Below are 13,111 nucleotides of genomic sequence, written 5' to 3'. Positions count from 1 at the left end.
AAGCAAGCCTGGGAAAAGGAGTAGACACCAAACAGTAATAAGCATTGGCAGCAGCAAGTTTCTCTCCTATAATTCATATTTCCTCAGCATGGCAGTCCCCAGGCCTGGCGATGCAGTAATTCTCTCAGAAAAACCACTGCCAGCGTGTAAGCTGCTTTCCTTCTGTTCTGTGTTTACCTCCACTTCATACCACGCTGAAAAGGTCTATCCTGGGTTGTGGAGCAAGGGGGAATTTGGCCCTGTGTCCTTTATTGTTTCCTCTGAGGTCTGACACGGACACATAACTGGCACAGAGAGAAAAATCCCGATGTCTCCCTGCCAGGTTTAAATGTTGGGATTGCTCTCAGGAGGCCGATCCAAAACTCAGCAAAGTCAACAGCAAAAATCTCCTTCACTTTCAAGGGGGCTTGGGATGAGTTTGTGCTAGACAGGAGATCCCAGAAGACGTGTCCCACAGACAGACGGACAGGGGAGCATGAGATGATTAGTAAGAGCATTTCAGTTTCCCCATTAAGCAATGGCTTAATAAAAGCAGTTTTCACAAATATTTCACAATAACCAGTGGATGTTACACTGGTGGTTACACATTCAAAATAGCTCTGCAGGCATCAGCAGATGAAACTATTTGGCCAAGTGAATGGAGCTACAAACCAAAACAAACAGATCCTGGCTTCAAGCAGCAGCAGCAATCTTTCCATTAATTAGTGCTTTTTTTATAATAAAATAACACCAGGCAACCCCAGAAAATCCATGTGAAAGCACCTGCCAGCTTCATCAGCAAATATCCTTCCAGACTGTGATTGCAGGGCAGGACTTTTCCTGTGGGACTGTGCAGTATAATTGTGGATTACCCAGTGCCTTCTCACTTGTGTCCATTCACTGGGGCCAAGGTATGGGGTGATGCAGGGTTATTGTCCTTTATTTGGGCCCATAGAGTTCAAGCATCAAGACATATTTGTGGCATTTCTTGCTTTTCAGAGGTAGTAGGTGAGGGAGCCTGTGTCAGAGGCATCTTGGAGGAGTGCAGGGATGCTTGAGACATGTCCCAGTTGAAGAGGTGGACACTGGCATGCAGCACTTGTCAAGACAGAAGCAAATATGCACGAGAACCACTCCTCACTGCTGGGCCTCATTTCCTGGCATTAGACATCTTTAGCATCACAAAATGGTCAGAGAAACTTTGGGACTGGGGACTGCAGCCCCTTCCTTTTTACATGTTACATCTGGAGGTGTTCAGACCTCAAGCATCTATTCTCTCAACTGTTCACTCTTAAAAAAAACAACATGAAATAAATTTCATCTCCCCCAGGAAAATTATGTTTAAGGTTATTTTGATTGGGCTTTGGGAGTATTTCGTTTTGTTTCATCTTTTTTTTTTCTAAAGCCCAGTTCTCATGAAATTCTCCAGTAAATTTGCTGTCTGGGTAGCAAGAGGATTTGTTACCAGACTGAGTTTCTTTTTCTTCTTTTCTATATATCTCTTTTTTTTTTTCCATCTTTTATTTTATTTTTATGAAGTAGTCATGTTTATTTCTATGCTCTGGGGGGAAGTTCAAGCCATTTGGATGTTTAAGATAACCATGGTCAAACTGAACAGTGCTGCTTCTGTGATGGGGAAAAGAAGCATCTATTTACAGTGCTGGGGATGTAAACTTGGAAATATGCTTTTTATTTTTATTTTTAACCTGGAATGGAGCTAAGTATGGCTGCAGACATTTCTCCATTTAGACTGTGGGTCTTTCCAATAATTATGGCCCAAACCCAAGTCCTACTGACGTAAATGGGATTTTGTCCACTGACTTCAAGAGGAGCTAGAGGATGCCTAGCCTTGAGGAACACAGCCAAGGCAAGAGAAAGCCTTCTGCTTTCCCACCCAAGTAAAAATACTCTAAACTTACAGGATCTTAAGAAACGTTCTGAACTATTCCCTCTCCTCCTACCTGCTGCTTTGGGAAAACTTTAGGATCTATCCACTCCCCCTCAAATTCTCTCACCATTCCCATGAATGCACCTCATCTGTAACACCTCCCAGTCCTCAAAGCCCGCTATAAAACCCTTGGTTGCAAAACCCCTGGAGCTGTGCTAAAATTGGGCAGGATTCTGTCTGCCCTTCTGTGGCATCCACATCTCTGCTGCCTTTTCCTTCCTTTCCAGCTTTTTACTCTGAAAATTTCTGAGGCCAAGCACAAAAAAAAAAAAAAAAAAAAAGAAAAAAAAAAGAAAAAAAATGAAGGGACCCATTGCTTACCATCTCCTTTTCTAGCATTTATGTTTTTCATAAGTGTTTGCTCTGCTCACAAGAGATTAAGCTGACAGGCAATTGATGCCTAGTCTGGTTTCTTCGTAGATGTCAGGTGAGTTTTCCTCAGATCCTCAGCAGGGAGGGAGGATCTGCAGCAGGACAAGGCTGGGTATTAGAAATCGTTCACCTTCCTCTCACCAGTTAGCAGCCCAGCCCAATTAGCCCTGAGACACAGCACTAATTACCCTGGGCGAGGTGCCACACCAGCATGAGCACACATCTCTAACACACACTGCCAGCAGAGGCAAGCCTGGGCTCTGGAGGCAAAGGGGTTAATGGGAAGGCTGAGCTGCAGGCCTGACAGCTTGGTAGAGATGAGGATTTGGGATTATTATTGGGTTTAGGTCTTCAAAGAGACAAGAGCAGTTGTTGGTTGCTGTAAAATTGTTTATTGCAGAATCACATCAGTCTCAAAGGCAAAGAGTCCAGAATATGAAATATTTCTGGCATAGAGTCCCGAGAGAAGCAGCAGCAGCAGCAACTTCTCTTCTTCTTCTGTTCTTCTCTTCTTATTCTTCCTCTTCTTCTTCTTGCCTGTGTGGTGGTAATGATGATGGTGATGGTGGTGGTGGAGGATGGTGGAAGGATAGATTCTCACCCCAGTGCATGGTTTTTATTTGTAAATCATCCAGTGAGCTAAAAACATGAACCTAAAACATTCCTTCTAAACCTGTTAGAATTCTTGTTCTATAGTAGGAAAGTAGTGTTAATTTTTGCACATAACTTACACATATAGCTCTATCTATTTTCACAAATTATTCTATCTGTTCTATCTAAAAAAATGTAAGCAATGTTCTTACTATGTTTTCATTATGTCTGGGGCTGAGTTTTTGCACTTTCAACCAGGCCTAAACTTAACAAATTCTAGGGCTTTTTACTCTCTTAAATCTCTTAGAGCATATCCTTGCTTACTTAAAACTCCGACTTACACTTCCATTTCACATCTATGTGACTTAATAATATTTCTACATACTTAAAACTAAAGCTTACATTTCTGCTTCATGTCTGCCTAATTTCATATATTTTAATTTCTCTAGAAGGTTTAATTCAATCCCTGCATTTTTCTCTCTCTCTGAGGGACTCAAAGAGGCTTCTGCTAACTCACTCCAGCAGTGAAAGAAATGTGGGGTGAGCGAGAAGAGGAAGGCTAGATATATGAGAGAGGTGAGAGCAATCTTGTAAGAGATTTTTGTAAGAGTTGCAGCTCCCGATTGCACTTTTCCTCTTGCCACTGTCCATGTGTCCCATGGTCACCTCCTGGATTCCTGCTGCAAGGAAATGGGGCACCAGGTGAGAAGATTCCTTCTGGCAAGAGTAATTTGAAGACCTTGGCAGAGCTTTGGGGAGCCATCAAGGCTTTCCAGCCATCTGCTGCCTCCAAGCTCCAAGCACCACTTCCCAGACACAGTGATTAACCTCCTGAAACCGTCAAAGCAAGCACACTGATCAGCCCAGCCAAAGCCAGAGGCTCATCCTATTGTCCTGAGGGTTTTGCTGGTCTTCAAACTTGCTGAGAAGACTTGTGTAAGGAAAAGCCATATCCAGAAAGTGACTCAGTGGGATTCCAGATTGGTCCTTTGTAATTCTTCGCAGGATTGACGCAAACCTGGGAAATGTGCAGCCCATGATAACCCATGCAAGCCTTCTCACATTTGAAAGGCTTAGAAGGGGAACCATCATGAGACAGACAGTGGTCAATGGGCCTTCATCATTCCACTGAAAGTCTAGCAAAAGATAATGCAAAAATGAGAAAGAAATGCATTTTTCTATGCTTATTTTTCCTTTTTCCTTTATCTGCCTGAGAAAGTCATCATCTCCTGAGACACAAACACACCAATCTGAAAGCAAAAGAGAAAAATCTTACTCTTTACCATTTATTGGGCGCATTGACTCTTTCAGCCCTGAAGAGCAACACAGAATTTCAACTGCATAGACTGTGAAATGTGGGACAGGAGAAATGCTCCAAGAGGTTATGGAGGGTTGGGGTCAGGAAGGCCAAGGTGAGGCTGGAACTGAACCTGGAAAGGGGGAAAAATTAACAGGACATTCTACAGCTCCATTAAACACAAAAGAAAGGTCACAGGAAGTGTTTTCCCCACTCCAAACAACTCTGGCAAACTGGTGACAGGGGATGGGGAGAAGCCTGAGGTTCCCAAAAACTTTTTTGCCTCAGTCTCCAATGGCAACTTCTCCTGGCAGCCCTCTGGAGGGGATGGAGAGCAGGAGGGGCACTGGGGAAAAAAGACTCTGCCCCTGGAAGGGGAGGTGCTGCTCAGGGCCAGCTGAGGAACCTGGAGGTGCTCAGCTCCGTGGGACCTGGTGGGATGGAGCCCAGAGTCCCCAGGGAATTGGCTGGTGGAGCTGCCAAGGCACTGTCCAGAGCTGGAAAAGTCCTGGCAGTCAGGTGAAATCCCAAGTGACTGAAAAAAAGGGGAATAGTGCTCCTATCTTCAAGAAGGGTGGGAAGGAAGATGCTGGAAGCACCCAGCTGAATCAGCCTCCCCTCTCCGCCTGGGACAGACTCTCTGGAAGCTCTGCTGAGGCTTGTGGAGCTCAGAGAGGTAACACAGTCATCATGTGCGAAATCAGGTGTCAGGGATTTGCTGACAGTTCTGTGAGAGGCTGGGAACAGCTTGGTCCATTTCAGAAGCTTTGGTGCCTGCAAACACACTGGTAGAAATGCTTTCCAAAGAAGGCAGCACAGATCAGTGGGACGTGCCTCAAAGAAAATTCCACTCATGTTGTGGTGTTCAGGAGAGCTGGTGGCAGGCCAAAGCAACAACAGAACACATTCCCACAGAAAACCCCCCAAAAAATCAAACCAACCAAACAAAACCCCCCAGAACCAAAAACAAACAAAAAACCAACCAAACAAACAAAAAACCAAAAGACACCCCCTCAAAAAACCCAACAAATCCCCCCCATGAAAATTTACAAAATTAGACTTATTTCTCAAGTTAAAACAATGCAAAATATTTTGCTGCCAACAAAGTGATGCCTTCCAAGAGAGAAATATGCCATTGAGAATCACCTTGCTCAGTCTATATAAGCCATGATCATCTGGGATTTTTCACCCCTCTGGAGTAGCAGGATTGAAATCAGAATTCTAAAGGGATTACACCTTGTGTATCTGACACAGAGGGGCTACAGAAGCTGCACCTTCGTAAAGGGGGCAATTTGAAAATAGTCAGGTGCACACCAAAATTCTTATTCTTATGGTTGTCCACCTTGAGTAAATCCATTAGTCAGCCAAGTCTGCAGTAATTTTCCACATATTCTTGTTCTGCTTTGGATTTGCACCTGTTCAGCAGAGATTGAAAGACCAGAACCTGGCCCTGGGTAGCTGTCAGCATAGGCTCACATGCTCATTTGTTGTTTCATTGCCAACAAACTACTTGCAGAGTGAAAGCTGAGCTGTGTTTTCAATTTTGCCATAATATACCTGAATTATTGCCACTGCCTTCACGGACTGCAGAGTAACTCAGGTCAAAATTCGGAGTGAAGTCCCAGAGGTATTTCAGGATAGGCCTGTTCTTCATTGTCTTTTAGAGAAAGTAGTAGTCAGGCTTAGGGTGGGAGAAGTAAACAAATGTGTATAAACCCACCATTGCTTATCCAATTCAGAGACTGTCCGTGGAGTCCCAAACATCTGGAGCTCATTACCAATGCTGCCTCATTGAAATAATTGCTTAATTAACTTCCTTTTCACTTTCTCTTTCTCTCCTCCCTTCTGTTTTCCTCACCATCCAATTCCCGGGTTCTGAACTCAGTTTGAAAAACCCCTTCAGAACTGAGCTTCATCCATGGGAATTTGGTCCATAGGAAAATATTTTTATTCTTTAACAAACATTGTCAGTGTTTATAGCATCCCATCATCAGTGAGCTTCTTTTCCTTATAGAAATTAAAACTGTAAAAATATTTTTTCCCATTAGCTGATCAAAAATTTGGCTTATGAATCCTTACAGTGTGTATGCATATATATACACACATATGTATTTATTTATTTATATATATGTATCTATAATTATATGTATTATACATATTATTATGTATTACATGTAATATAATTTATTTTATATATTTATTATTTATTATTTTATTTATATAGTTATAGTTCTAGTTAGTTATATTTATGGTTATAGTTATTTATCTTTATTCTTATAGGAACTTCCAAACCTAAATCCATGGTAAATCTAAGTTCCCACTAGACTGGGAACAGAGACTGCAGAAGCCTGTAATCAGCACCTCAGTAAGGAACAGAACACCTTCCTTGAGTGGAGGATGGAGGCTTCAGAGAAGCAGAAAAAATCCTGCCCAAAGTGAAAGCTGGAACAATCCAAAATGCCACATTAGAACCACCAGAGCTCCCAACAATACATGTCTCAGAAACACCAAATGGACCGTAACAATTTTTCTTTTTTTCCCCCTGTACTTAAAAAAAAAAAAAAAAATGAAAAAAAAAATAAAAGAGAGAGAGAGAAGGGTATGAGGATAAAATCTTTTTTTCTGCATTATGACAGATGCAACAGCTGTTAAGGGTGTGATGACACAGCTTCTGTCTGGAACAGCAGGCCAGAGCAGAGCAAAACCTCAGCAGTGTAAACAGAGACCTGGTGAAAAGCATATAGTTTCATAGAGCCAGCAAAGCCAAGCCTCAAACTGCAGCCCTTTTTAGGAGTTCTCATTTCCATCTGTCACTGTGGCAGATGGATGGTGTCTGTCTGTACCTTTGGAATCGTCTGCTGGCTCAGGACCTCCAGCTGCCACACAGAAGGGTCCAAGAGTCAAATGTGAACGTGCCTGAGCAGATCCACTCCCCCACCACCTTCTCCTGGCACTCAGCAGAGATGAAATGCCTAAAATGGGAAAAATGACAGATCTCAGAATTCTCTACATCACCCTCCAGGCACATGGGCTTTTCAATCTGCAAATTTGGCAGCCAGAGTAAAATGCAAATGGATTGTTTCTGCTCACCGTAAGTTTTCAGGTGGAGATAAAGCATTTTAGCCACCCTGAATCAAGCTCCCTCAACACAGGGAGGGCGTTGAATCCTGGTCCAAATCTTTGGAGCAGCACCTAGCCCACAGCCCCCTCCTGGAGAGATCCATTCCCTGTGCTGCTTCCTGCAGATCAACACTGTCTAACCACCCTTCATCCTGCAGAGAAGACAAGCTATTTATCAGACCAGGGAGGTTTTCCAGTGTCAGGCTCATAGCTGCCCCCAGAACTTGATTTTTTGGTTGCCAGAAGGGGTGCTAACCATAACAGTTGTTATTGTCATATGGCTGAATACTTTAAGCAAAGCCTCTTTATAGAGAGGAATTAAAGCCCAACCCCTGAGGAGAAAAGCTGCAATGTAAAGAAGCATAGCAACATCATCCAGCCACCACAATCTGGCTTATAAGAGAGCAGATGAAAAGCTGTTCTTTATCTTGTTAAGTTTCACTCCTGATGACTTTATTTTGGGCCTACTGTATCTATAGAAATTGCTATCATCATAATTAGTTATTATTACTTTAATTCTGGGAAAGAATTTGAAAGAGTTTGGATTAATCCGAAGGAAGTAAAATGCCTGGGCTGCAGACTTGGCAGAAGCTCCCTCAGCAGGAATAAAGACATTTAAACTGACAGGTGGGCAGTCACCTGGAGGCTTCTCTTTGCTTAAGCAGGACAAATAAGCCAAGAAGGGGAAGTTCTGTGGCCTAAGGCATTCACTTCACCCATTACATCTTCTCTGACAGCCATATATCCAGGGTGATGTCCTGTTCAAAGGTCTGGCAAGGCATCTCTTACAGGGACAAGCCAGCTTATTCTTCAGCTGACCCAAAAAAGCAAGCAGCAGGTGTGGAAAAACATGACTGTTGTGCAAAGGGTATGTAGAAATTGATGCTTGCTCTCCAAACAGATGGTTTGGAAATGCCATTGTAAGATGATATTTGCAGGCACCATTGAGAAGCAAAATGGGGGGTATTTCTTCTGCAATACCTCAGAGTAAAATGCTGAACTCTTTGGTGGTAAGTAGTGTAGATATTAAGGATGAAACTGCTGGGGACTAAAAAATAGGGGGAAAAAAACCACCCAGATAAATAAGTGTTTAAAAAAAAATTATCAAGAATGAAACAGCACCATAAACACAGTCATTTGTTTAGCATAGATGGTTACTTTCTTAGGAAAAATAAATCACTGGTAAAGCTGCCTGCCAAATGATAACCTGCTTCTTTCATGCTCTCCTGGGCTCACAGGCAGGATATCAGGCTGGACATAGACCTTTGGTGTGCTACATCTGCTGTTGGTTTGAGTTGGTTTTTAGGTCTGCAATGAAATCAGCCCGTAGGCCCACAGCTTCCATGTGCAACAAGCAACTGTATGCTGTACTGTGAAGGGAAAAAATACTCAGCTTTCAGTCTCCTGAAAATTCAGCAGTTATGCCTTAGCATCCTTGATGATTTGAATATGAATACCAATATTTAACACATTAACAGATGTAAGTCCTGAGGAAATTAAGTTTTGCTCTTGTGGGCGTGGTACCAACATTGCAGATCTGAGCTGTGATCCTGTGTCCATTCATGGAAGAAACTTTATTCAGCAGCATCAAAGAACTATTTTCGCATTTAGCATGATGATATTTCATTCATTCTTTGAAAAGAAGGTGCTAAGCTAAAGACCTCAGTGTGTGTCTGCATCTCAGATTGATGTTAAGCACATTGATAACTCAGATATTTGAGAAAATACACCTTTGATGATGTGTTAATAAAACTTCAATCCAGCAAGGCACACATGCATCTGGTGAGTTAAAGAACATGACTGCTGTCTCTTGATCTTCCAGAGGAGTCATAATTTCTTCCACCCAGACCTTTTTTTGTTAGCCCCTTTCTATTGCTGGGTGTAACTCTAAGACTCTTGCTACTTTACGTCAAAACTCTTTAAAACAGACATTACCTCCCTTTCTATATCTACAAAATATTACCGAGCTCTGTTCGTAACTAGGGGCCTTAGTCACTGTTATCATCTTAGGTAAATACATAATAATGCTATTACAATGATGGGCCAATAAATTATATGTATTCAAAATAAATGTCTGAGGCCTTAATTGTGGGTGTTTCCTGCAGTGGAGTTCTTGACTGTGAGGGTATTGCCAGACAGAGTTCTGATGCCTCACTGCATCAAAATATCTTACTACTCAAGACCCCTGATTTGGATTTTGGATGCATTTGCATTTCAGCTGACAGATGAAATACTATACTTCAGGGTGCTCATTTTGTTTTCTGAGTTTGGTTGCTTTTTGGTATTTTTTTGGTGGGTTTTTTTTGTTTATTTGTTTGCTTTTGGTTTCTTTTTTGTCTCATTTTGTTTTTGTTTTTGTTTTCCTTAATTTCTTTGTCTTCTTTTTGTTTTTTTAACTATGCTTTCTCAGCATACTTTTATTTTTCCTTTATTTCCCCTCCTTCTAGGAATTGGGCAACACTGTTTTGCAAGTTTCAAATCATCCTGGATATCTCTTACTAAAAATCGTTAAACAAACTATTCATATTAGTGTGTACAAAATTTATTTTAAATCCACTCCACTAAAGGTATCTGGGCAAAATAATTTTCCTTTTCAGAATTTTGGAAGAATTAATTGCTATTGGAATTGTCTGGATTTACTTATTCAGAACTACTAGCTAGAATACTGCACAGCAATATATGTAGCAGGAATCAATTTTTAAAAACAAACAAACAAACAAACAAACAAACAAACAAACAAACAAACAACAAACTGCAAATCTATGTGTATTTATAAACAACATGCTTTTCATGGAAATCACTGATAGTAAGGATAGCTACTATTTTTTTCATGAAAATTGGAAATGTTTCCATCCAAAATGGCACAAAATCCAGACTTAGTTATAGTCTGGCTAAAGGGTCAAGACAAAAAAAAAGTAGAGACACAGAGACTTGTGGTCCTGTAAGAACTCCCCCTCCTCTCAGAGTGTGAGACTGGACCTGATGCTAAATGTCACTGAGGCTCTTACATCTCTGACACCTTTGCTCACTGGAGTTGGAGCTGCTGAGTGCAACTGAGAAAATGAGGACTGGAATGATACCAAAGGTTTATTTTGCATAAACAGATTATTGGAATGGCAGTCACACAGAGTCTGTGCAAATTCGTTCCTGTCTATATGTCTGACTTGCTCAAACCCTTTGTCCTCCAAATTTTGCTCTCCCGGCTGTAGCTTTTTCACAGATGTACAGGGCAGTTTCAGAAAGCTCTGGAAGAACAGTTACTGACTTTTTAAAAGTTGTGTCCTGCAGAGATCTTCTTTGTGTATGACAGAGACTAATTTTGCCTTGCTATGATGCAGTGTGATTTACCCTTGGGCATACAGCATTGCATCTGCAAATTAATTTCTAGCTGTACATCGGTATTCGAAGTTTATTTCTAACTTGTTTCAAATCCAGACCTGTCAGAGCAGAGATATACCCTTGAATTAAATAGCTTTAATTCAGGCAAGGAATGTTGCAAATCTGTGAGTATTCTAGAAATGATTCTAACTGTGATGGCACACTACAATAAATATGTTTGTCAACGTATATTTGTCTCTTAAGCTTATACCATCAAATTTTAATTTAAGTGGTTTTTTTTTTTCATATTTTCTGTGAGTACCTCAGAAATACTTTATGGCTCAAAACCTTCCCAACCCCTAGGTAGTGCCACATCCTCCCCATGATAGAAGCTGATCTTTTTTCACAAGAAGGATGGTGCAGCATGGGAACAGCTTATGCAGAGGGGCTATAAATCATCCATTCCAGATGTCTTTCTAGATGCATTTTGACAAAAGTGAGATGTCCTGAGCTGGCTGTGGTGATAGCCTGATTTCCAGAGCTGGTTTGAAGCTGAGACAGCCAGCCCAACTTCTCTTTATTGGTGTGAAATACTCACATGAGAATGGGTGGCAGCAGCTCCTGCAGCAGCGCCAGTGATGCAGACCAAATGCACTGGTGGCATGCAGATGCTGAGATCACTATACAATCTTTTAAGTGACAGGTTGAGTGGATTAATTTCTCTCTGAGCCTGTCTTGCCAAATTGTGACTGTCTGTACTGACATAGCAGGTGTATATCAAACACTCTGTCAATCACCGTGAAAGTTTCTCTGCTCCTCTTCCCTAGCACCCATTTTCTACAGCAGGCTTTGAACTGGCACCATAAACATTGATGCACACTCTGCAAACCTTCTCCCAGGCAGCTGTTGCTGTATCTCTATTGGATAGCCCTGGATTTAATGCTCCTTTTGGCCTTCTTGCTTTTCCCTGCTGTTCCTGTAACTGTCTCCTCCTAGGTTAATTCCTCCTTTTGGTTTGTATTTGAGAGTATTCCTCTTTTCCCAAAGAATGGTGAACCTGTTGGTGTCACTCAGGAAGGTTGTTTAATTTTCCACAATCCTTTGGCCCCGAGGCTGAAAACTGAGTGTACGCCTCCATCCACAGCAGAGGGGGAAGGATTTTGCAGCTCTTGGCCTCATCATTCAGCAACAACCCAGGCAAAGTACTTTCAAGGAGGAAACCACATGCCAGAAGAACAAAGGAGAAGTAGCCCAGAATATCAAAACCATTTGGGACAGGGCTGACACTTTTGTTCTTGAACAGCTTCTTTGTGCGTAGTGGTCAGGATACATGGTTGGACATTGAGATACCTCCATAAGGCAAACAATAACAGATGCTTTTGCTGATGAAAGCAATTTAATATCAGTCTCGTTGCTCCAATTTGGTTTTAAGACTGGATAATTCAAATTATTTACCTTCTGGTATCAGAAGGTAATTTAAATGCTTTTCACTGTCTAGCCAGCACTGGAAATTAGGATACCAAACACCTAGCAATAATGAGACAGTTCAAAATCAACAGGGCTGTGAATTTTTAAGAGAACCAGGAAAGGGTTTCACGTTCAGCAGAGGAAGCTGCCATGGTGATCATTGATGCAACATTAAGGAAAAAGTGCTGTACTTGAGAGAGAATTCCCTCCTTTCTGCAGAGGCTGCTCTCTGAAGCATATTGGTGCCTATTTTTTGTCTCAAAGTGCCAGTAACATTTTCAGGCAACACAAATCATCGCAGGTCTACTGTTTATACAGAGAGTAACATTAAAAACAAAAAAGCCCATTCACACAAAAATTGCAGTGAAAACAGTGAATGATCAAGGGGGTGCAAAGCTACAGAGATGAGAGGATGAGATAGATGAGATGAGATGAAATGAGATGAGATGAGATGAGATGAGATGAGATGAGATGAGATGAGATGCTAGATCTCCTGACAAGCAATACAGAGTAGTTTTCAAGTCCCAACCTTTTTTTCTGTCCTCTACCCAGAAATTGGGTAGAGCAAACCAGGAATTCACCCTCCTTGTCAGCCACTCACAGTGATTGCTATTGTGGGCTGCCCTTTTTGGTTTAGCAGCACAGAAGGTGACTCTCTTGCTCCATTTAGGGAGCAATCCAGAACTGTCTCCTCCAGCCAACAAAGCCAAGCTGTCAAAGGCAGCCTGAGTCCCATCTGGTTTGATCTGGACACCACTGGACACATTGTGGTTTTTGTGGAGGGGATGGGGGAGTGGAAGCCTTGGTTAAGCTTTCTGTAATTACTTTATTTTGATACGCCTCTTCACTTCCTGTCTTGGAATGGGAATGGAAAGAAAACTTATTGAAAAAAAATAAGAATTTTCCTGAGGTGAGTTGCCACAAGAGAAAGGCTGCAGTTCTGCTGTTATTTCAGGCTTGGAAGCTGAGGAGGGAAAGCTGCAGTTTTGTTTTCCACCTCATACCTGTTCAGGCTTTCT

This window comes from Catharus ustulatus, assembly GCF_009819885.2.
Source record: "Catharus ustulatus isolate bCatUst1 chromosome Z unlocalized genomic scaffold, bCatUst1.pri.v2 scaffold_29_arrow_ctg1, whole genome shotgun sequence".
Classification (NCBI taxonomy): Eukaryota; Metazoa; Chordata; class Aves; order Passeriformes; family Turdidae; genus Catharus; species Catharus ustulatus.
This window is presented reverse-complemented; position numbering follows the sequence as displayed.